The sequence below is a fragment of the Corvus hawaiiensis genome, chromosome Z (genome assembly GCF_020740725.1).
Source record: "Corvus hawaiiensis isolate bCorHaw1 chromosome Z, bCorHaw1.pri.cur, whole genome shotgun sequence".
Classification (NCBI taxonomy): domain Eukaryota; kingdom Metazoa; phylum Chordata; class Aves; order Passeriformes; family Corvidae; genus Corvus; species Corvus hawaiiensis.
Genome location: NC_063255.1, coordinates 3,533,386 through 3,558,034, shown reverse-complemented (window position 1 = coordinate 3,558,034; position 24,649 = coordinate 3,533,386). Strand labels below are relative to the sequence as shown.

General features: G+C 37.7%; 1 protein-coding gene across 6 annotated transcripts in view; it reads right to left on the bottom strand.

Annotated features, from left to right (window-relative positions):
* Nucleotides 1-24,649, bottom strand: part of ADAMTS6 (ADAM metallopeptidase with thrombospondin type 1 motif 6) — a 148,959-nt gene that overhangs the window by 102,364 nt on the left and 21,946 nt on the right. The gene's annotated exons all lie outside the window — the stretch shown is intronic.

Here is a 24,649-nt window from a genome sequence, read left to right as displayed (position 1 = left end):
TACCTTTCATTACAGCTAAATTAATGTGCAAGCTAAGGAACTGCCTGTACCTCTTCCTGCCTATTTATCCAATCACTTAGCACTCCCTTTTTCAAGCTGCTGAGAGTAATAAATGAGAGATTTACATGGGTCTGGCTGAAGTAGTGTGAAGGCAATCCAAATGCAACCTCAGGGCTCTCCAAAGAGCCATCTTAAAAGGTCTGAAAAAAAATCACATACATTTGGAGGCTGAATGTTATCAGCTCCCAAAAATACAAGTTCCACAGTTTTCAGAACAAAACCTGAACAAAATGTTCAGAAATAACAAATATATTAACTTTAATAATTTACACCTGATGTCCTAACATAATATTACAAATACCTACAGCAGCGATGTGATTCAAACAGCAGTATTGGATAGTCATTCCTTCAACAACTCAGTACAAAGCTAATTTTAAAACAAGGTTTTGTAACTGGCCATATGAAAAAGAAATAATAAATTTTGGCAGTTTCTATCCTTCCTGCTCTGACACTAGGGCATCTTGTCCTTCAAGATCATAACTGCATTAACTCTCAGCTTATTGACAATGAAACAATCAGCTTTGTGGACTAAGTTAATTTCTATTATCTAGTTGGTACTTCCTACTGTCTACTCTGTGTAGATCTAGGAGTCTTCCCAGAAAAGTCAGATTGGTCAACAGGTACTTAAAACACCAAAACACGTAAAACTGTAAGTCATCTGGAAACAAGTCTCAACTTCAGAAAGAATCCAAGCATACACATGAAAAAATATTTCAGTTAAATGATCTGAATAGTCTTCCTTCTCCATTAGACTGACCAGGATTTGACAGTCCAGTTAGTCTTATACAGAATCTAAAGCCATTACTAAGAGCTCCAAGATTTCATCATTCCTGAGTGAGTAACTAGTAAGGTTACAAAAATTCCAGACTACCAAAATTACATCTCATTACTAAGAAGAAAAATCTTACTGACAACATTTTCTGGTTTTTTAAACAACAACAGATCAGAAATTATCTCACTCTTTTGAAAATCACTTTATCTGGGGGGGAGTGGAGTGTCAGAATTAGAAACGGGGAAAAATTAAGTAAGTATTTGACTTGAAACAATGTAATATTTTGTGCCTTTTTTATTTCTATATAAGTATTTTTAATTAAATCTCTTATTCCTAACAACTAATAATAACTTGCTTTTACAAGGGAAAAAATCTCTCCATTTATCCACAGACCTGTCTTAGTACCTGTAATGCCAGAGCAAGTGTTTTCACAGCATCTCTCCAAAACTGATACAAGACTCTATCAGTTATTATTATAAGTTATTAAAGATCATTAATGCAGTTTGATTGCTAAAAACAATGTCAGTCACTGCAGCAACTTTTGTAATATGGCATACATCATCTTCTACTTGGAGAAATACTAATTATAATAATTATCTAAACAGAGAATTGTCCCGAATGACAACTATGTTCTGAGAGATAATTTTTAAAAATTCGATTCCAAATTATGAAAGTCACAATGATTGCTCATTTAAAATATATATAGATATATATAGATATATATATAAAGTGCACATGTGTAGAAACATCCTTTTTCTGCAGTACCCAGGACACAAGTGTATCTTTCCAGCAAACTGCAATACGACATGCACAAAGACTCAGACTGCAGACTAACAGTAAACTGTCAAACTCTGAAAACTCATGAAGGTACTGATTCAAAATTATTGTGGACTTAAGCTGTGGGGACATATTCAAGATAATCTGTTCGCCCAAGTAGGGCTTGGGAGAAAAAACCCAGGTAATTAACTACTTCGAGTCATGTAAAGATTTCTTTGCCAGGGGATAGGCAGGTGGGAATCTAGAAACTTAGAATCTAGAAATATAATAGTGTCTAAAAGTCTAAATCTAACCTAAAATTCTAGAGAAAGAAAGATGATCTACCATCCAATCTGGAGAAAAAATGGAAGTTGTGACTAGTAGTGCATTAAAGAAGGAAAGGGTACAAAATCATGATTCTGCTTTCAAAGTCACCACAGAAAGAAATGTGATTCAGGGAGAACCTGCTCCTCTGTCCTCGTCACCGTATAACAGATCACCAATTCCAGGGGCAGATAACTGATGGCTTTTACTAGACCAGTCATAGATTGCTGGTTGAAAATATATCACAGATATCAGGAACCAAACATCACAAAACCATCAGAGGAGTACACCTCAGTCATAGTTTCTGTTTGGGTGGCTGAAGAGAATTTATCTTTTCATTTTACCAGATTCCAAAGAAAAAGAAAGACTCCAATTAAAGAGTAAAACAAAATCCATGAGGAATAGCAGATGTGTCTTAAGCATAATTATAAAAATTAAGCATATAGCATTCTTTTCTGCTTTGTGGAAGCTCTCACTGAATGCTATAAAAAGCTTAAGATTGTCTTTCCTGATTTACCTGTCCTCTCAAAAAAAACCCAAACAAACAAACAAACCACCAGACCAAACTAAACAAACAAAAAACACAAAAAAGCAAACTAAAAAAAAAACCCACAAACCAAAAAACTTCGGATGTGTCCAGTAATGCTACTTCAAATCTGTATCATAAAACAGAATGAGCAGCATTACATATTACATTAGCATATTTCTAAACCTGGTTCTTATTTCCATCTGTAACTTTCTAAGTTCTCTTACTGCGGAAACTAGAGAAAAGGTATGAAGAAGGTGTGGATGTCATTTTTCAATGATCAGGCTGCACAAAACCAGAGGAATCCAGACCACCCTAATCTGCTATATAAAGGACTAAAAGGAAAAGCACACACTATACAAGTCTGTGGATGGCAAAAAAGTACACTGTCTTTGGCATAAGTACTAAGAATAATGAAGTAATAGTGAAGCCCACTTTTCTTGTTGCCATGGTTTCAGGGGATGCAGACATCTGTGGCATGGCATGGACAAAGGTACTAACAGTCAAAATTGTAATACTGTAACTTTATATGACCCAAGGACACTGCCAGGAAATTAACTTTCAGGTGAATTTCAATAACATGCATATGAAAAGCAGGTATTTAAGTACTGTACTTTATATTTAAAATGGTTTCTTGGTTATTTGTATTTGTGCCTGCAGTGGCACAATCAGACCTTTTAGCAGATAAGAATCCATGGTAAGAGATCTGTTTGGATACAGTGAGTGCAGAGTATCAACACAACTGAATGTCTTGAAGTTTCACAAAAAATTTTATTGAAAGATAACTAAGTTAAGAAAGATAAGCAAGTTTTACACAGAGAATTTTCATCTTGGCAAGAAAACAACTCTATTGAAGTCATAAGACTAAAGATTTGACAATCAGGCCCTGTTAGGTGCAAGTTGAGGAGTGAAGGGGGGAGTAGTGTATGTATGGGGAGGCATAACAAGTATTTTAATACTAACACACACAGAGGTTCACAAAACAAAATGTTATCAAGCAGCAATAGCAAAGACTGAGACAAGCAAGCAGAATGTAATCATTAAACAGAAATTTTGTCAGAATATGACAATTGATACTCATGTTCTAATGAGCAGTGGGAGTCAGGATCAGCTCCATACTGTATAAAAAAAAGGGAACCTTAAATATAGATGACCTAGGCACCTTGGTGACTCAGAGGGAAGAGTGCCATCTACTGAGTCAATAACTTAATTATAATATAACCAGCAAATCATATTTTTGTCATGAAAAAGAAAAGGAATTTTTAAAGCAATATTTAAGTGCTTTCTATCTCCTATTGAAAATCTAAACTTTTTATTTTTAAATATTACCACAATTTATATGATGGTGATTCTGTGTTCTTAGTGGGCTAGTGTTTTAGCTGAATTAATAGCTACACTTAAAATATTTCTGAATAGCTTTTAATGCCTCTATTTCTAAATAACCTAGGAGCTTTGGTTTCCAAGTAAAAGACGTCACTCTCTGAATATTCTGCCTCTTTAAAAACCCTCATATTTGGACACAGAAACACAAAGATACTCAAAGTGACACCTGAAAAAGGCCTTTATGCCTTTCTTTTCCTTCATATGAGATTCCGGTGTTGAGTATAATTATGTTGGAGGATAAAATATTAAAAAATAAAAACATAAAGAACCAGTTACAGAAGATATTCTGAATTTATTTGACCTTTGGATTCATAGAATTGTTGATAATCAACCTGAAGCATACTTTTCCAGCAAAATTAACTACTTCTAGAAGCATGTGAAGTAGTCAAAGAAAAGTACATAACCTCTTAGTGTGTTCTGTTTCTGACTCTGCCACATATAGCAGAATATTATTTGTGGACAGATTTCAAATTCTTTAACCTAAATTGTACAATGCAAGTCATCAGTTCTGGATGTTTGTGAACCAATTCCTCCTGTGCTTTATATATTTGCTAAGTACACAATACACACCTGAAATCTGGTCAGTGAAAAGTACTAGAAACGGAGCACAAACTGCATTGCCAATGTCTCTTTAAAGGTCATAGGTCTATCGTAAATTTTGTTTTCCAATACAGCATAGTAAAACAATAGCACATTGCCTTACTGGAACCCCTGCCAAACTTAAAAGCTGCATGAAGACTATTACAACACTTGTATAGTGTTCGATTTCAACTCTTTCATCTCCTTCATTACATTTTTCAAATAGCTTGCCTCACTTGTGTTTTGCTATCTTAGTGGGAAAACACATTCAAACATATACAGATGATAGTTTACTCAAGTATGATCAACCACAGCTTTATGATGGCTATTCAAAAAAAAAAATTTAAATATTTCATCTGTGGAAAGCAAAACTTCAGAAATCTGACCATGTTTCTGAAGCTTCCTTAGAAAAGCTGTATTTGGAAATATGAAGCAATCATGAGCTGGCAGTCTTGGATTTAACCTTACCAAATGTAACAGGAAATTACTTGGTAACTATTTGGAAAAAAAATAGATGCGTGCAGTAGGAGATCATCAAGATTTTGGCTTGAGAGCAACTATAAAATTATGTCTCATATAGTATTCAGGGAGTATACAGTACACCAAAAACCAAGAATTTCTCAGCTTGATTTCAGCATATAAAACTGATGTAATTCCTAACAACAATATGTGCTGTGACATATTAAGGGCAGAATGACAGTTGAAAAAGAGTAAGATATTTTGGTGGATCACATAAATTACGTTACTTGCCAACAAACAGGGTTCTTCAAGATACTTCATCCAAATGCACATTCTCATAAAAATACTACTACCAATATGATTACAGACTTCTTTTTTTGCCCTAGTATTGACAGGCAACCATTCTTTTTCTGGTTTGTACTGACTTGGTATGATTTCCCCTGCTCCATACACTCAGACAATTTCCCCTAATTTTCAAAATCAAGGTTGTGAAGACTTAGAAGGGAGAAAGCAGGATGGGAGAACATGGTGCATCAATGTAAATTCTGATGCACAGTAGATACCAGTAGTACTTTTGCTTCCTTGTCACAGTGCCATCAATACACATCATCTTTGCTTTAGGGGACTGCAATGTAGCACTGAGTTTCTGGAGACTGTTCCTGGGATCCAGGGCAATAGCAACTATGTATCTCTACACAGAGCCACATCCATCCCAAGCAATCACTTGGTGTTCACAGTGAACGCTTATCCCTGTGTTAGAGACCATAGAATGATTTGGATTGGAGCGCACTTTATAGATCATCTAGTTCCAACCTCACCACCCTCAGCAGGGAGCCCTTCCACTAGACCAGGCTGTTCAGGGTCCAAGCTGGCCTTGAACATCTCCAGGGATGGGGCATCAGATACATTTCTGTGCAACCTGTTCCCAGGGCCTCACCACTGCAAGTAAAGACTTTCTTCCATATATCTAACCTAAATCTACTCTCTTTCATTTCAAAACTATTCCCTCTTGCCCTATCACTACATGCTCTTGTAAAAAGTCCCTCTCCAGCTCCCATATAGTCTCCTTTTAGCTTAGCCTCTCAGCCTTTCCTCATAGGAGAGGTTTTACATTCCTCTTTGATCATCTTATATTCTGTCTCTGGACTCACTCCTGCCCTTCCTGTGCTGAGGACCTCAGAGCTGGATGCAATACTCCCTGTGGAATCTCAAAGAGCAGAGCAGAGCAGCAGAATGACTTCTGTCAACCTGCTGCCCACATCTTTTTGATGCAACCCAGGCCACATTTGGCTTTCTGGAATCCAAGTGCACATTGCTGGGTCATGTCCAGCTTTTCATCCAGCCCCAAGTCCCTCTTGGCAGGGCTGTTCTCAATTCCTTCATCCCCCAGCCTGTGTTGATACCAGGGGTTGCTGTGACCCAGGTGCAGCGCCTTAAAATTGGCCTTGTTGGATCTTCTGATGTTCACATGGATCCACTTTTAAAGCTTGTCCAGGTCCCTCTGGATGGCATTCCATCCTTCAGGTGTGTCAACTGCACCACTCAGCTTGGGGTCATCTGCAAATTTGCTGAGGGTGCATTTGATCTCTTTGTCTATGTCATGGTTGAAGACATTAAGTAACAGTGGTACCGATATGGACCCTTGAGGGGCACCACTTGTCACTGATGTCCATTGGAACACTGAGCTGTTGACCACTCTCCTCTGGATGTAACCATCCAACCAATTCCTTACGCACTGAACAGTACACCCACCAAATCAATCTCTCTCCAATTTAGAGAGAAGGAGGTTGTAAGGGACCATGTCAAAGGCTTTACAGAGTCCAGAAAAATGACATCTGTAGCTCTTCCCTTATCCAGTCATGTAGGCACTCCCTTGTAAAAGGACATTGGTCAGGGGGGACCTTTTTCCACTCATCAGGTACTTCACCTGACTGGCATGACTGGCCGACTCTGAGGTGCATCTCATCAAGTCCCATAGATTTATGTATGTTCAGATTCTTCAGCTGATCATGAACTTGCATTTCACTTACACTGGGAAGCACTTTGCTACCCCAATCCTCGTCTTGCAGTCCATGCCAGGCATGGAAATACTTTTCAACAGAGCTACTACAGCATGCATGGTAGAATGAGTCCTGAAATGTAAGACAAGGTCTTCCTTAGCAGACCATTACCCATTTGGTAATTTTAACTAAATTACTGTTATTCCAGATCTTTCAGCTCTAAAGGCACATAGCAGTGAAGAAGTTCGGTTGGTTATATAAGTTTAGTCGTACAGAAGTCAAACCCTTCACACCAATCATGCAAAAGACATTACAACAAATACATAGCAGGCTAAGAGAAGGGAGGTTTGGCCTTTCAGAAGAAGAAAATAGCCTGTCTCAACCTAGGGCAATTAAAAGGAGAGGAGACAGACTGCTGTTAATGAGTGGGGAGGTCTTAGACATGTGGGCTAGGACAATGCCAAGCACAAATACAGGCTGGGTGAAGAATGAATTGAGTAGCCCTGAGAATCACTTGGGGATGCTGGTGAATGAAAAGCTGAACATGAGACAGCAATGTGTGCTCACAGCCCAGAAGGTCAACCACATCCTGGGCTCCATCCAAAGCAGCGTGGCCAGCAGGGCCAGGGAGGGGATTCTGCCCTTCTGCTCTGCTCTGCTCTGCTGAGACCCCACCTGCAGTGCTGCATCCAGCTCTGGGGTCCCAGCACAGGAAGGACACGAACCTGTTGGAGCAAGTCCAGAGGAGGCCACAAAAATGATCAGAGGGCTGAAGCACCTCTCCTGTGAGGACAGACTGAGAGAGCGGGATTGTTCAGCCTGCAGAAGAAAAGGCTTTGGGAACACTTTCTGGCAGCCCTCCAGTACCTAAAGGGAGCTTACAAGAAAGCTGGAGAGAGAGACTTTTTACAAGAGCTTGTTGTGATAGGAGAAAGGGTAATGTTTGAAATTTCCTCAAATGTATGAGACAGTCATGACCTTTTCTTGGTTGTGTCTTTATAATCCCCTTTATTCAAAATACTGCACTAAACTGCCACTTACACATATATGTATCTTTGATATTGTGTTATCAGACACAAAATCTGTCTTTTTTTATTATACTCTTTAATTTTTACCCAGTTTTTAATCGAGCATCTTACACATTAGTTTACCTACAAAAATCGCAGTATTTGACACAATCGAAACAGCAATTCCAGAAACAAAGTATTTTATTGTGAACTAGAATAAACTACACACACTGAAACAGTAAAGCTAAAAGAAACTGGGGGAAATAGCTCCACTCAAACTGATTATCCAAGTGTCTTGTCTCTAAAAACACATACTGATAAATTCTTCATATGCTTGTCATTTGCAAATATCAAATACATTTACCAGTGTGTCCAAAACCCAAAATTCATGCACTCATAGGAAGGAGGTTTACACACTGAGGACTGTATATTGTTTCACTAAGTATAAAAAAATTTTTCCTCTGAGCCTCTGAACAGACTTTACAGGCTGCATATTTCCAACTATGTGGAATCAAGGGACACCAGTATTTCCAAAGTTGAAGACAATGATCTAGCAACAGAAAGGTTGAAATTCCTTAATGAAATACCCAATGGGAATGAAAAGAATTTTAAATGAGAAAAGTCCTTCACAGTTGAGCATGACTTCTCACTGCCAAATCTTCCACAAGACTACAGAGTAGCACAGGAACTAAATTCTTAGCCAAAAGACCTTAATGAACCCTTCAGTTTTGTGAGTTTTTATTATGTATCTATTGTCTCTAGACCTTAAAAAAAAATTTCTGAAGTACACATTTATTTTACACTGTTATGGGTGTATGATTCCAAATAAGTGTTTAACAATAGAGCAATTCTATTTCTACAGATGAGGTGATTTTAGAAACAGGACACTAAAACACATCTGTATCACCAGTCCCACAAAACATTGCTCCAGACTACCTCACAGAAAATACTTCCATACAGCTGCACCAGACACTTGGGGAACAAGAGATTTAAGATTTGTATGGGAGAAGACTCTCTTTAACACACAACAAGGGAGCAAAGGATGCATCTGAATCTCAAGGATGGCAGAAGAGCTTATGGCATACACTATTTGCAAGATACAAGTAGGTCACTAACACCTCTAACAAAAGAAGGCACAGCGAAATACCGTCACTGAAATAGCAGAAATAATTTTGCATGCTTAAAGAAAATACCATTAACATTTTAATTTCTTTCCTAGTTCTACAGAAGTCATATAACTTGAACTCAAGTCACAACTTCAGCATGGCAGGGGAAAAAAAAAGCATGTGAAGCTGGGAGAAATGCTTTTTAAAAATAACACCATGACATTGTAAAAGAAGTCCCAAGTACTACATTTTGTTTAAAGAGCCACACTTTGGTGATTCAGGCTGAGGAATCTGCATGGTTCTGTTGGCTTTAAAGTGTGGAAGGAAAAAGTGGTTTTGGTGTCATTCCCCACACATGCACACACACAAAATGTTCTTGTGTTCCTCGCCCTCCCTTCCATACACTAAATCTAGATGTTATCACCTATAAGCAAGAAGAAAGTACTCTGCCCTTTAAATGGCCTAAATCCTTCAATATGATATATTCATGCAGAGTTAGTTTTTAGATACATATAATTGTGCAGAGCCAAGTTAATATTTAAGGCACTTGGCATTAGTATTAGAGTTTGACTTATAGATCAAAATACAGGACTGTAGCCATAGTAAATACTCTTCCTGATAACTCACTAAACAGAAACTCTTAAAGAGAAGTTACATGTATAGAGGTCACAAAGCATGATAAAATTATGTATTATAATTATATAATTATGTATTATTCTGATGGCAGAAAGGCCTTTTGGATGAGGCTGAGGAAGATTAAAATCTTCTTTTACATCCAAAACAGCCACACTGTATCTGTGTGTCTGATATCTAACAGCTAAATGTTTTTATATATTTTTTATTCTTCTAATGGCCAGAACAATTGTAGTTTATCCATTACACATAACTAGATGTATCTAATTTATTGAAATAAAACTGCTGCATGTAAGAAATAATGATTTTGCTGCAACTAGAATGTACTATATTTCACTGCACTGTGCTACCACAAAAAAAAAATTGTACTGTGGTATAAAGATTTTTAAAGGAAATTTTAATCTTCAGGCAGGAAAATACATACTGAAAATAAATACCTCTCCTCTCTCTGAAAGAATGCAAGTTCACCACTACACCCTTCCACACTAAAACACTTTATATAGTCAGTGCTTGCCTGAATAAGTTTCAAGTAAAAGCTTTCATAAACTATTAAGAAAGGTGTTATTTCAGTTTGGAGGGACTTAGTGATAATCTAGTCCAAAACAGAGAAAAAATTGAGAATAATAGAGAATAAATTGAGAATGTACAAAAAGAATTCTAGTCAAAATTAAAGAATATTTCCACCATGCATGATGAAAGTAGATGAGAAGAGACACAAAGGTGACAAAAAGTTCTTTGGGTTTTAGCTGGTTAAGACTGGTCTTTGCCTATTACTTACTTCGTATACAAAAGTAAGTACAGTGTACTTGAGGAATTACTCTGAAGATACAAATTAGGTACTTAAAATCCACCCAAGATCACTTTTAATCATGGTTTTAGGCTTGGGTCCACAAATCATAGAGAAAGAGAAAGAATTCTCACATAAAACTAGAATGAGAAAATGACCATTGCAATATATGCTAAAAAATTAGTGATTTTTGGGTCAACTTTGCAAGTCAAATAATCAGCAACACCTTCATGGCAGTTTGAGTTGACATCACCCAGGGGTTCTCTGCACTAGGTCTAATATTTTCTACTGTTAATTACCATATTGCTGGAATTTACCGTCCTAACTATGTATGAAAAAAGGTGTTAAAATAAAACATGCACAACCCTACTCATTTTAGTACTTGTTCCACTTACATAAGACCTGAAGTTTATCCTTAATATGCAAAACCTAAATATAAAAAGCTTCTTAAGCATAAAAGCACTTTTTATATAAAGCAGTATTTTCCTATTTGTGATAGTTGAAACTGATCTTGACTACTGTTCCAAGTCTAGTTCAACAGCATCTATAACTTAAATCCACTTCTCTATTGATATAAAATACTGACAAAATGCAACAGAGCAAAAGTACATGAAACATTCAGTACAAAGGATTTACACACAATTCAGTGCCAAAGCATCAAATATAAGAATACCCATCACTACTGAGAAACTAACATTTTGACTCGAGAAACCATTCTAAATTGCTTGAATATAACTGTTGCCTATTAATGAAGTGATCAGTCATTACTCAAAAGAAGATAACTGTACATAAACTCAAAAAAAAAAAAAAAAAAAAAATTGTTGACTAAATGTATTGGCTTGAGGTACCACTACCATATATATCAATAGTGGTAAGCCGTGGCAATGCACACAGAACAACTCTGGGCTGTCTCCATAACGTGTTCACAGAATCACAGACCTTGGAGAGCACCTACTTCCAATACCCCTGCCATCGCCAGGGACACCTTCCACTGCACCAGATGCTCAAAGCTCCATCCAACCCAGCCTCAAACACTTTCAGGTATGAAGCATTCACAGCTTTTCTGAGGAACCTTTTCCAGTGCCTCAGCACCCATGTAGTGAAAAATTTCTTTCTAATAACTAATCTAAATCATAGAATATCATTAGTTGGATAGGACCTATAAGGATCATTGAGCCCAACTCCAGGCTCTGCACAGGACACCCCAATAATCACAACAATGTGCCTGAGAGCATTGTCCAGACACTTTCTGAACTCTGTCAGGCTTGGTGCTGTCATCACAGCACAAGGTTCCCTGCAGAACCTGTTCCAGTGCCCAGCCACACTCTAGGTGAAGAAACGTTTTCTAATATCCAATCTAAACCTCCTCTATAATGCCATTTTTCAGCTCCTGTCACTGGTCATCAGTGAGAAGAGATCAGTGTCAGCCCCTCTGTTTCCCCCTGTGAGGAAGATGAGGTGTTGCCTCAGCCTCCTCTTCTCCAGACCAAGTGACCTCAGCTGCTCTTCACACAGCTTTTCCTCTATATCCTTCACCATCTCTATGGCACCCTTTAGACTCTCCGTAATAGTTTAGAATCTTTCTTACATTGTGTTGCTAAAAGCTGCCCTCAGCATCCGAGGTGAGGCCACCCCAGTGCAGAGCAGAGCGTGACAATCCCCTCCCTTGCCCGGCTGGCAATGCTGTGCCTGATGCCCCCCAAGGACACTGTTGGCCCTCCTGGCTGCCAGGGCACTGCTGGTTCCTGTACCCACCCTCTTTCAATTTAGAGAATTACAGAATAATCAAGGCTGAAAGAGACCTTCAAGAACATCTGTTCAACCACTAAACCAGCATGACCATTATCACCTCTAAACGATATCCCTTAGTGTCACACCCAGACCATTTCCAGAAATGGTGACTCTACTAACTTATTCTAATGCTTATTCCACACTTGCAGTGAAAAAATATTGTCTAATATCCAATCTGAACCTTCTCTGGCACCACTTGAGACCATTTCCTCCTGTCCTTATACTTGAGACCTGTCAGAAGAGATTGGCCCCCACTCCACTACAACCTCCTTTCATGTAGTTGTAGAGAGCCATGCAGTCCCCCTGAGCCTCCTCTTCTCCAAACTAAACAGTTCCAGCCCCCTGATTTCCTTTGTGGCCCTCCTCTGGACCTAATTCAAGTGGTCCACATCCTCCTTTTGATGGTGGCCCCAGAGCTGGATGGAGGATGCAGGTGGGGTCTCATGAGAGTAGAGGGGGAGAATCACCTTGCCCTGCTGGCCACACTCCTTTGGATGCAGCCCAGGATAAAATTGGCTTTCCGTGCTGCAAATGCACATTGACAGGTCATGTTCAGCTTCTCATCCGCTGATCCCCCAAGACCCCTTCTGCAGGGTTGCTCTCAATCCATTCTCCATTCACCCTGTATCCATGTTTGCGATTGCCCCAACCCAACTGCAGAGCCCTGTACTTGCCTTTGTTGACCTCCATGAGGTTTGCATTGGCCCATCTCTCAAGCCTGTCCAGGTCCCTCTGGATGCCATCCCTTCCCTGCAGCGTGTCACTGCCCCACACAGCCTGCTGCTTCAGTGGACTTGCTGAGGTGTGCTCAATCCCACTGTTCATGTCACCAACAGAGAATTCAAAATGTGCTGGTCCCAGTATCGATCCCTGAGGAATGCCACTTGACACCGATCTCCACATGGACTTTGAGCTGTTGACTGCATCTTTTGAGTGCAACCACACAGACAATTCCTTATCCGCTGGGTAGTTCATCCATCAATCCATGTTTCCCCAGTTTAGAGATGAGAATGTCATGTAGGACAGGATCAAAAGCTTTTCCGAAGTCCAGGTAGATGACATCAACCACTCACTCTTCCCTTATCCATCGAAACTATAACTCAGACACAGAAGGCCACCAAATTGGTCTGGCATGATTTGCCCTTGGTGAAGTCATGTTGACTGTCACCAATGACCTCCTTATTTTCCAATGTGCTCCAGCAGAGTCTCCAGGAGCATTTGATCAATGACCTTACTGAGCATGAGGTGAGACTGACTAGCCTGTAGTACTCCAGATCTTTTCTTTTTCCTTTTTTAAAAATGGTGGTTATGTTTCCCCTTTTCAGTCACTGGAACTTCAATGGATTGTCGTAACTTCAAAAATATGATGAATAGTGCCTTAGCCACTTTCTCCACCAGTTCCTTCAGGACAGTCGAATATATCTCAGCAGGTCCCATGGACTCATGCACTTTCAGGTTCCTTAGATGGTCTCAAACGTGATCTTCTCCTACAGCCAGTGATTCTATATTCTCCCAGTTCCTGCCTTTGCCTTCTGCAATTCAGCCAATGTGGCTGAAGGACTTGCCAGTGAAGACTGAGGAAAAAAAGTAATCAAGTACTTTGGCCTTCTCCATGTCCCAGGTAACCAGGTCTCCTGCTTCCTTCTGGAGAGGACCTACATTTTCCCTAATCTTCTTTTTATCATTGACATACTGAGAGAAGTTTCTCTTGTTGCCCTTGACAGCCCTCAGCAAGCTTAATTCTATCACTGCTTTAGCTTTCCTAATCTGACCCCTGGCTGCTCACACAATCTCTCTGTATTCCTCCCAGGCTATTTTTCCCTGCTTCCACCCTCTGTAGGTTTTATTTTGTGCCTGAATTTGTCCAGAAACTCCTTGTTCATCCTTGAAGGCCTCCTGGAACTTCTGCCTGACTTCCTCTTTGTTAGGATGCATTGCCTCTGACCGAGAAGAGATGATCCTTGAATATTAAGCAGATTTCTTGGGCCCCTCTTCCCTATGCAAGTCTTTATCCCACAGTACTCTACCATTATGTTGTCCCTTCAACAGTTGAGTGGCCCTTCAACACATGAGGACCAGCGCTTGGGAACATGAGGCTGCTCCTATCTGTCTACAGAGGGCCTCATCTACTTGGTCTTCCTGTTCAGATCCCCTCTGCAATGTCACCTGTCTTCCCTTTGATCGTGATCTGTAAGCTTGCAGTTGGCTCTCCATCGATCATCAGGCAGAGCTCCATGCACTCCAATTGGTAACTGACACAGCAGGCAACATCCTCTGCTTGTCTCCTCTGCCTGCTTTTCTAAACAGCCTTGATCATTCCATTCCAACACTCAGTCATAGGAGTCATCTCTGCAACTGGTAAGGCCATAGCCCTGCAGGCATGCACAGGTTTCAAACTCAATTTCATTTATTCTCCATGCTAAATGCATTAGCACAGAGGTACTTAAAATAGGTCCTTGATGAAGGATGAAGCCAACTTACTGGCTTGAGCAGCTGGGTACCCTTTGTGCTGCTCTTCACATGCTCTCCTGCTGACCTGGGATCTCTCTCCAAGCTCTGGGCATCTCTTGCTGGCCCTGGGATCAAACTGGTAGGAGTGGAACAAACTGAGGTTTCTTTCCTCCAGCAATTTCCACCTAAAGCCCTCTTCACCAGCTTGGCAAGCCTATGACTGAAGATGCTCCTCTTCCACTCTGACAGATGGACCCCATCAGCCCGCAGTAGAGCAGGTATCATGGATTGCTTCAACGCAGATTTGAAATTCTATATATAGTGTATATTAATAGTTCAAATTAGGAGTATCTAGAATTTTGCATAAGTGCATGTTTGGATGTTTAATGAATGACTAGTGATCTAGGAATGACATTTGATAATGCAGTATTAGAAGAGATTTTTTTATTCACAGTGTTGATTATGTTATTGCTGGCCTGTATTTGATGAGAAGACATACAGCTAGTAAAGGCTGGAATTCAGAAGTTCAAAGATTTACAAATCTAAAAATAAGTAAGAATTAAAGCATTAAAAAACCCAGAAATTTTTGCATTTGTGGAGTATATTCCCATTTGGAATACTCCCACTGCCACAATTTCACCTGCTGATAATAGGTCAATGTGGTGGCAACGCAAGAAAACAGAAAAAATAATGGTAGGAGGAACTGGAATATAGTGTATGAAAGAGCAAATCTACATAAGACTTGCTAGTCATTAAATGTGTTTATAATTGCACTTTTAATGCTTTACAGTTTGCCAGACAACTGCTCTTTCACAGGCTGTGACAAAATAAAAGATTCGACCAGAATTTCAGTTAGTTCTCAGTGTTATCTCAGTCTTTATATCCCAGCAACCATATTTTCCAGAGTTAACTTTATATAACAAAGACTGCATAATATGTGTCTTAACTTGCTTCATACAGTAATGACTGTGAAACATTTATCTTTAGAAAAGTAGAAGTGTCAGGTAAGGAAATAATTGGGAATGCAACACAAGCAGTAATTTAATTCTGAATATACCACATATAAACAAATGTGGTTTCTTATTTTGTCTATCAAATTTCTCATTCATTAGAACCTTTGTATTTGAGCTGAAATTGAAAGAGTTTGATTTTATTTGCGTTTAACAAAAAAATTTATCTCTTGTTTAGCAGATCTGATTTCAAAATCAGCTTCAGTACCAATTAACCCTGCACATGTGATTAGTTCAGCAGGCCAATTACAAAATATTCAAGCATGGAATATTAACTGCAGATTTTTACTTTACTTCCACCATACAGTTCTGTCAGAATTTTAATAGCTACTAAAGTTACATTTCATCATACATTATGAAACACAACAGTTACAACTGCAGACATGAACTACAATTTATTTCTTTACTCAAGATGATTCTGTAATATCCTCTGCTCCTGCCTATTCACACCTGCTCTTTGACTGGAAAATTTCCAGACACTTCCCTTCAAGTCTCACTTCTTTGCTGTGAATTCACGGAGAGCAAGCAAGCAGGGGGAAAAAGAAATCACAAAAAAACCCACTGTAAGTAGCGCTAATCACTTTGGAAAGTACACTTAACACATTGAATATACTTAAAAATTAGTTAGGAAGTTTATAAAAGCCATGAATTTAATACAGAAATGGATAACTCTTCAGAGAAAATACCACACCTAATTTAAAAAAGGTTAAGACACTGATGCACATTACTTTATTATTTCACTGCAACATTTTTCAGAAGGTTTTAAGTAGCATGGAACAGACAGTGATCAGTTTAGGTTTTACTTCACTATTTGCATAATTAAAATGAACCAGCCACGAACTCAAATTGAAATTTTATCCAGATCCAACTGAAATAATGGGTATGCTGCAACTGACCTCAAAGCATAAAGAATCATGCCCCTCATTAGGAAAGATTGGTGGAAATTATCAAAAACTAGAGAATATTAAAATTAAATAGATATGATGTTGCCACTGAAAGAATGAATTTACAACCAGTGTCCTAGTTAAAACCACGTTTTTAATGTACTCTTATATATAACCAATCTAATAAAAGGTAGCTGTAAAGCTGAGCTAAATAGCCCAGACTCATGTTTAAAATGTGGAGCAAACATGAAAATGTAGTACATATTCATGTGTGGCAAGAGACAGAATTTATGCAACAGATCACAGACAAAATCCAAAATTGGTGAAAATCCAGCAAATAAACTGGCCGGTTATGTTCTTCTGGATTGTTAAGAATGAGAAACAAAATACTCACTAACAAATGTATTATTCTGCCAGTCATTGTAGGTTATGAAAATAGTAACAGCCTCAATATTATACTTGAGCAAGAGAAGGCAAGAACATAGAAGGTAAGGATTCTACTTAGACTATGAAGAAAACTTAAAAATGAGAGATTTTTAAACAAGTGTGTGTACTTCATTAAAAAAAAGAAAGCAAATTACAACATTTCAAACCGCTAGAAAGCCCTTTGTCAGATATCTGGCCAAGCAGTAACTGAGTGTTCTAGCAGATATCCCAAACTATTACCACCAAACATTTCCTGGAAAAACTATAATTTGAATAGTTTTATGACCCTTTGTGCAACTCAGAAGGTGAATGCCTGGAGAAAGAAAAGGGGGGGGGGGGGGAGGGAGGGGGTTGGAATAGAGCATAAAAAAGTATTTCTCACTGGATTTTTTTCTTTCTCTAGTAAGTCTAGTGCATGGAAACATTTATTTGTAAACTACAGAAGACATTAATATATCATTACTCTCAACAGCATATGTAGTTTGGCATTTTATAGGTTTATCCTGATGCATTTTTAATTGCCAGAAGTTTCATTTCCACATTTAGAGGAAGACTTTAACTGGGGCAGTTATGAGTTGCATTGTTTATCCTGTGTGCTGGTAGATATTCTCAAGTTTTCCAATTCAGAAAATCATCAGGTGTGTAACCAGCTCCCCTCAGTGAGCACATCTTAAGATAAGCTTGTGGAATTACACTCAAAATTTCTGTCTTCAGTTGAGAGAGGAGGACATTATTTTTATTAAGTCTTTTTATTCTGTATCATTTATTTTAATCAATCTAATAAAAAATATTAAAAAGAAAAAAACGTTCAGACTTCAAGTCAGAGCATAAAAATCTGAGCTCTACTCCACGACATTGGTTACTCTTCTGGATTTGGTATTAAGTAAAGCACACTTTGAACACATTTTGTCCATCTGGAATGGATTAGGCAAACTCTGGGTATACCTCATACCTTTTCCATCCTTTCACCCTCATAGACTCAAATTTTATAAATTAAATCAGAATACACATCTTGTAGCCAACCAACTCTACACTAAGAGTCAAATAATGTCATCAGAAATTAAAAACAACAGCTTTTTTATTGATTAGAAAACATTCCACTCACACGTTGTGCTTGTTAATTAGCTGTAAATAACCTGCTGGTTGACATTCGCCATGCAATAAGGAGTTTTTCAGATTCACATTCTAGCTACTTTATTGTTCCACATGCGTTCTCTCAAATCCCACAGAGTCTATTTGATTCCTTTCAGCTACAAAATCTAGGAATAAAGTTTAAAGAGAAAATTTACCCTAATCTATCCCTCAAAAAAAAAAAAACCCAAAAACCAAAAAACAAACAAAAAAAACCCAAACAAAAAAGCACTAACAAAAAACATTCTCAGCCAAGAGTGGACACCTGAACAATATTTCCAACCTTATTCTGCTAACATGAGGTGGGGGAGTAAAAAAACCCACCCAACAAGATTATAACTGTCACAGAAAGGGGAATTACATAATATGCCAAGGGGTTTTATTAATTCCCAACTCCTTGCTGTTTTCTTCTGTTGCCTGTGTTATCCATTGATTTCTATCATGTCACAGCCTACAGACTCTCACCTCACAAAAATACAGAAAATGGATAACAGAGAATTCTTCCCTGCAATCTTTGAATAGGTTTATCCCCCCACAGCACTTGCAATCTTGGAACATGGCTATAGATCCAGATTTATCTAAAGTGAATCATCTACACACAGATCATGTATTGCTGTAATGGCTCACAATTGTTATGCTGCATGTCTCAGTCACAATTTCTCTTTTGTCAATCTTAGCATCATCATTCCAAAGAATATGCCTTAGGAGATAGCAAAGACCCCAAACATGGTTTTGACACACAAGTAAGAATATAAAAGCTATGACAGTGGTACCATATCTAGCAACATGACTGATTCAAGTGGTCAGTAGCAGGTCTCTAAAAAGGAGTGTGAGGAATACACCCTGTATAGAAACCTTGTTGTTAATATTCCTGTGTGAAGCACCATACACAGAATAAAATGCCTCACTTTCTTCAGTCTGCTGAGCAGAGCCCTAGTACATTGCAGTTTTGTTAGAGTTTTTTTCCCAAATACATAATTTTGAATATGCAGATACATTTTTTCCTCTTAGATCCCTTCAATTCCCTGAAAACAAAGATGAATGGGAATTTAGTGCTATTATTTGGAAAGCTGGCTCCTTATACTTCATATATCTGCAGAGACAGATACTAAGGGCAAGATATGCCTTTTTTTTTTTGAAAATCAGCTTTTCAAACCTCTCCTTCAGTGAAGTAATCTTACACATGTGGTCACAAGAAAACTAAGTCAATGTACACTGTTACAATTTTTGCACAAAAATCAAATAAGGAAACACAGTCTCCTGTCGGGGGCTTAAATTCATTTCAAGGAACTTCAGTAGAACAAGCTAAAAGGCTACACAATAAACAAGGGTGAAAACTGCTTAATGGACTTCAGAGTCAAGTAAGAAACAAGACACAGAATTACTGCTTGAAATTGGAGCTCTTCTCACTAACAGAGGAATTAGCCACAGGATGAGGATCAGAGACAAGGCTTCATGAGAACAGAAGTGCTTCAAAATCTACAGATTTATTGGACAAAGCTAGGAAATTGTGCTCACAGACCAGGGTCAGAGTGCCTTGTATAAAAGAGGAATCTTTGCAAGAAGTTAAGATGCAAAGTGGAAGAAAAGTGGAAAGTAAAGAAGAAAAGTGGAAAAATGCCTCAGAAAATAAGTATAACAATCTTGGACCTACAGCAGAAAAGGAATGTGCAGAGTCCTGGCTGGTTGGCCTCACCTCACTACCAAATGCCTTAACTAGTGCAGAACCTGATGTGGTAATGTTACTTACTATTACAGAATAAAAATATATTACTAACCTTTAGGCAACTGACATGAAAAATGGCAACAATGTCCATTAAACGAATTTCCTTTTAGGACTGCTATCTGGACAATGCAACTACAAAACCCTCCCCGGCTGCCTAAAAACTCTTAAAGTTATTAAAAAAATGAAAGGCATGATTGTGGTCAGCTCTACACAGGTATGCAAAATGAAACAAGAAACGTTTTGTTCCTCTTGAGTATCTACAGCAATGTCAGAAACATTTCTGTTCTTAGATCCACAGGACTTACAAGGAGTTTAGAATTGCTGCCATTTAAATATACTTTCTGTCCCCTAAGAAAAACAGGCAGCATTGGCCTACACATTGGATGCATCTCACAGACAAATGAAAGTGCCCCTTACCCGTAAGGGCACGTGAATGAGAAACCGACTGAAGCATTTTGAAGTTAATCTTATATATATATATATCTACAATAAACATAAACCAGTTCTGTAAAATTCTCTCCTTGAAAGAATTGAAAAAACCACCAACTGCGTAACAATGCCAATGCCTCCCATATGGGCTTCAATAGCATTGCTAGAGAAATGCCACATACTAACAGTGGTGTTAATGCTAACAGCAGCCATACCAGACCGCTTAGCAATACACCTACTTAATGAGTTACAAGTACAGTGATACCTGGCAAAAATATAAGTGTCTATTAAGAAAGAGCTCATTCACTGTCTCGCGGTATTAACATATACAAACCCACTTAAGACCCAGACAAATAGAAAAAATATACCATCTGTGGTACTGAACATTTTTACTCTCATCAGTACAACTGCAATCCAGGTGTATTTGACTTAATCAATAAAAACATCTTACGGCTCTGATTCTTTATTCAATCAAATAAGGATTCTTCCAACAGTATCAGTTCAGTGGGGCTGTGGAATTAATTGTTGCTAAAGTAGTAAACCACTCGTGAACTTAAGTGGATTTCAATCCAAGTAAAAGATTTTTGTATTTCAAGGTATTTTAAGTCAAGAATTTCAGAAGGTGTATCTACAAAAAACCACACAGGTTTGCAGTCTTAAAATTAATTCTAGTAAGCATTTTGCAAGGAATGTTCCCATAAAAGCACTCTAGCTGCAAGGAGATCTTAATGCTTTTGTCAAGTGTAGTGAATTTGTATTCTTCTTAAAACGTAAAACAAACCCATGGTGTGTGAACTACCAACAGTAGATGACATTTCATTCAGGAATTTTTGAGAAGTACTGTCTCCTTAAGTGAATGAGGTTTCAAATGTTTCTCTGTTTAAAACAATTGCATTTCAAAGACCAGATTCTGTCGTTTAAAGATACACACCTCAACTTCCCCCTGAAACCTTCCTTTCTATGGCCTGTCTGGTACGCCTTTTTACTTGATCTACTAACACACCAGGAGGCAAGGTAATCTTCCTCTCAGCAGCAAAACACTATTGGTGCAAAGTTTAGAGAGTCAGTCACACATCCTTTGGATAAACAACTATTTAGTACCTGGACAAATCAAACTAATTCTCTTGAGCTACAGAGAAATGTAGCACTAGCGAATTCCTACAGCTTAAAAGAAAAACAGAAGGCATTTAAAAAAATTTTTCACCTTCTCAATCCTGATATAAAGTGTAACCTAGAATCCAACCCTCTGGCCCTTACCATTCTGTGCAGGTACATAGGAAAAGGAATAGTTCTGTTCATAAGGTATAGTTAACAAAGGTATTGCTAAGGAATACCACAATTCCTACTTTATGATCTTAAGGATCAAGAGAAGGAAGCAACTGATCGAAATGGAAGAGGAGCTCTGTTCAAAATATTAGTAAAAATAAAGTAACAGCTGTGCTCTGTAGCTCTTAAGTTTTGTGGATTTGCAATCTATGGAGACCCTATTTCTTAAAAGAGTTCCTGAAGAAACAAAAAGAGGAAGCAGCCTAACAGGGAAGATCAAAAAAAAAAAAAAAACAAATTGCCAAATAAGAACTAACTTCAAAAAGGCAAATTGATACTTCTACACCAGGGTGCGATGCACAAGCCTCAAAATTTACAGTGGCTTTCAAAATTAATTATCTGACAATCTGACATTATGCTAAAAAGCAAGATTATCACATAATGGTGCAGGAACACAGGAACCAAATGCAAGAGCTTTTTTTTTTTTACCCAAGGATTTGAGATTAGAGATCCATACAAGTTTTTCTCCTATTTTTACTATTTTGTAGTACAAAATAATTTAAAGGATTCATTAGGTTTATCTAAAATCTTCACCAAAAAAAGACAACATTGTGTTAACAGCACTACACCGTTAATCAACCTCATACTTCAAGTCTGTCTGCTGAGTATTTTACTTTCACCTGCCTCCAAGAACCCAACTTGGACAATTTCAGGATAAAACATTGAAGTCTGAGACTTAAATATTCTCTTATGGGAAAAATGTAGGTGGTACATAATATAAGGACTTACTTAGACCAGTCTCTGGCCTGCATTATTTTTAATCAGTAAATTAGAAATTTTCTGCAACTCCCTATGCACCTAGTAAAGTATCGACCCTGCAGACTGGAGGGTGGCTGCAGGACCACGACAGATAGGCCCACACGCCAGGCACCAAACACCAGGCTCTTGTCCAAAGACTGGTGGCTTAATAGGCACAGCAACGCCTCCAAGGGACTTAAGAGATCAGTTTGGCATACCTCCACTCCAGTGAGGCTACCTGGTTTTAGCATACAGCTTGTTTAGGATACAAACTATCTGCATTGATCAAGCAGACTTCCCTAGGGAACGAGCAGCCTTAATATTGTTTTTCCCAGATCAGACCATGTCATCTTTGAAAGCAACATGGAAGAATTGCAAAGAAAAGCTGACGTGTTGTCTTCATTTATGTGGTTGAAGATAATGACTCATCTTCTTAAAACCTTTGCCCCACATTTCAGATAAAGACTGTTGTTGTTGCAAACTTAAATACTTAACTAGGACTAGGTAATATTTTCAAATACATCAAATTACTTACTGAAAAATCTGGTTTTAATCAACACAAAACTATTCATAATGTTGAAGTGAAACTTCCCTACTTTCCATAAAATAGAAGTACACACAATGAGCAAAAATTGATTCCAGTGTCAAAGTCAATAAAAATGTAATTACTCCACACAAAGCAGAGCAGCATCAGTGGGACAGATTCAGGAAACTGCTTTCAAAATACTATTGGAGTGGCTAAAAAGTATCCTAATGTTTGGTAGTATAGGCTCAAATTCCTTTGGAAAGACGTGATTACTAAAGACCTCTCCAGTACATTATGAATTTAAAGAACCATAGCTATATCCTTCTCTTTCACATCTAATGCTTTAAATCTGGTTCATCAAGTGGAAGATAGACAACAAAATGAAAACAAGTATATCCCCATTTCAGTAATTCATTTAGAATTATTAAAGTTAGTGGACTTACATGTTTATATGAATATAAATTTGTTTTTACTCATTCCAACCCAAAAAAGAACTACCTATTCTTCACATAAGCTGATTGATTTTATTAGAAAGAGCCAGGATAGCTAGCAGTTTCAGTAAAAGCTTGATTTATCCACTCAAATTGATTAGTGTAGCCCTTATGATAATTTCAAGGAATTATAATTATTATATAAATAAATGAATAGAAGCATTTTGTTGTGAAAGCATATATAACTGAACCTTATAAAGGTAGGTATTACTAGCCTGCAGACACAATACTGAGGTACTTTGTTGATTTAAAATATAGGTATATACTTAGAAGTGTAAACTTCTTAGAAGTAAACTAGGAAGTTATAATATTCTTATATCCCTTTTAAAAGACAGCATACACATGCTACATACTTAGATAATTACAGCCCCCACAATGAAGAATAAAAAAAGTCCTCAGTATTTACTGTGTTTTGATGAAAAAAAGTTATTTTCAATAGGTATTACTGATGTTCTCTCAAAATTTGCTACTTTACAGTTAGAGGCCTGAGAGTTAACACTGGCTTAAGCTTTTGTCTGGAACACAGAACTGTTCATAGCTACACTGGGAACAACCTACCTTATCAGGGAAGCCAGTACAGAATATACAGTAATAATAATAATATTAAAGCACAACTGTGACAGAAAACAACTGTGATTTGTAGTGCCAGAATAACACCAACAAAGTGTCGGGTTAGTCAGCCATAGCAGACTATATACAGAGTTGCCAATACAACTTATGCGTATGTATATTGAGGGACTGCAACTGACACAACTACATCACCCATGGATTACACTTTTTCTCTCACCTAAATTATACCAGTAAAAGTTTAATGTGTAGCAAAGCTGTAAAGACACATTCAGTTTCACAAGTCCTAGTGAAGGAATTACTTATATGCAAAAAAACTGATCATAAACAAAAGCCTTTGTGAAAAATTAAGACCTTAGAATGCAACTATTTTGTTTTTAATTTCATTCAATTTATTTGTATTAGACTTTAATCTTTTTTTATACTTCTTGAAATGTAGAAGCTTTCTGAATCACTCCAGCATTTTAACACTCTGATTTTTACTATTTAAGACCATACATAACAATTATATCTGAAATATGAATACAAAATACATGCAAGTGATTCACTAGCTTCTATTTCCTCTCAAAAATAAAAAGATTTGTTCATTATGCAAAACAAAACCAAGAAAAAACACCACCTCCCTCAGGAAAAAACCCAAACTTTTACAACTTTTATGCAAAATTATACAGAAGATGCATTATTTTAATCATTATTTCAATTTTTCTGCAGTGAATGCAGTGATTCCAAAATAGGTTACATACAACAGAATTTGTCCTGGA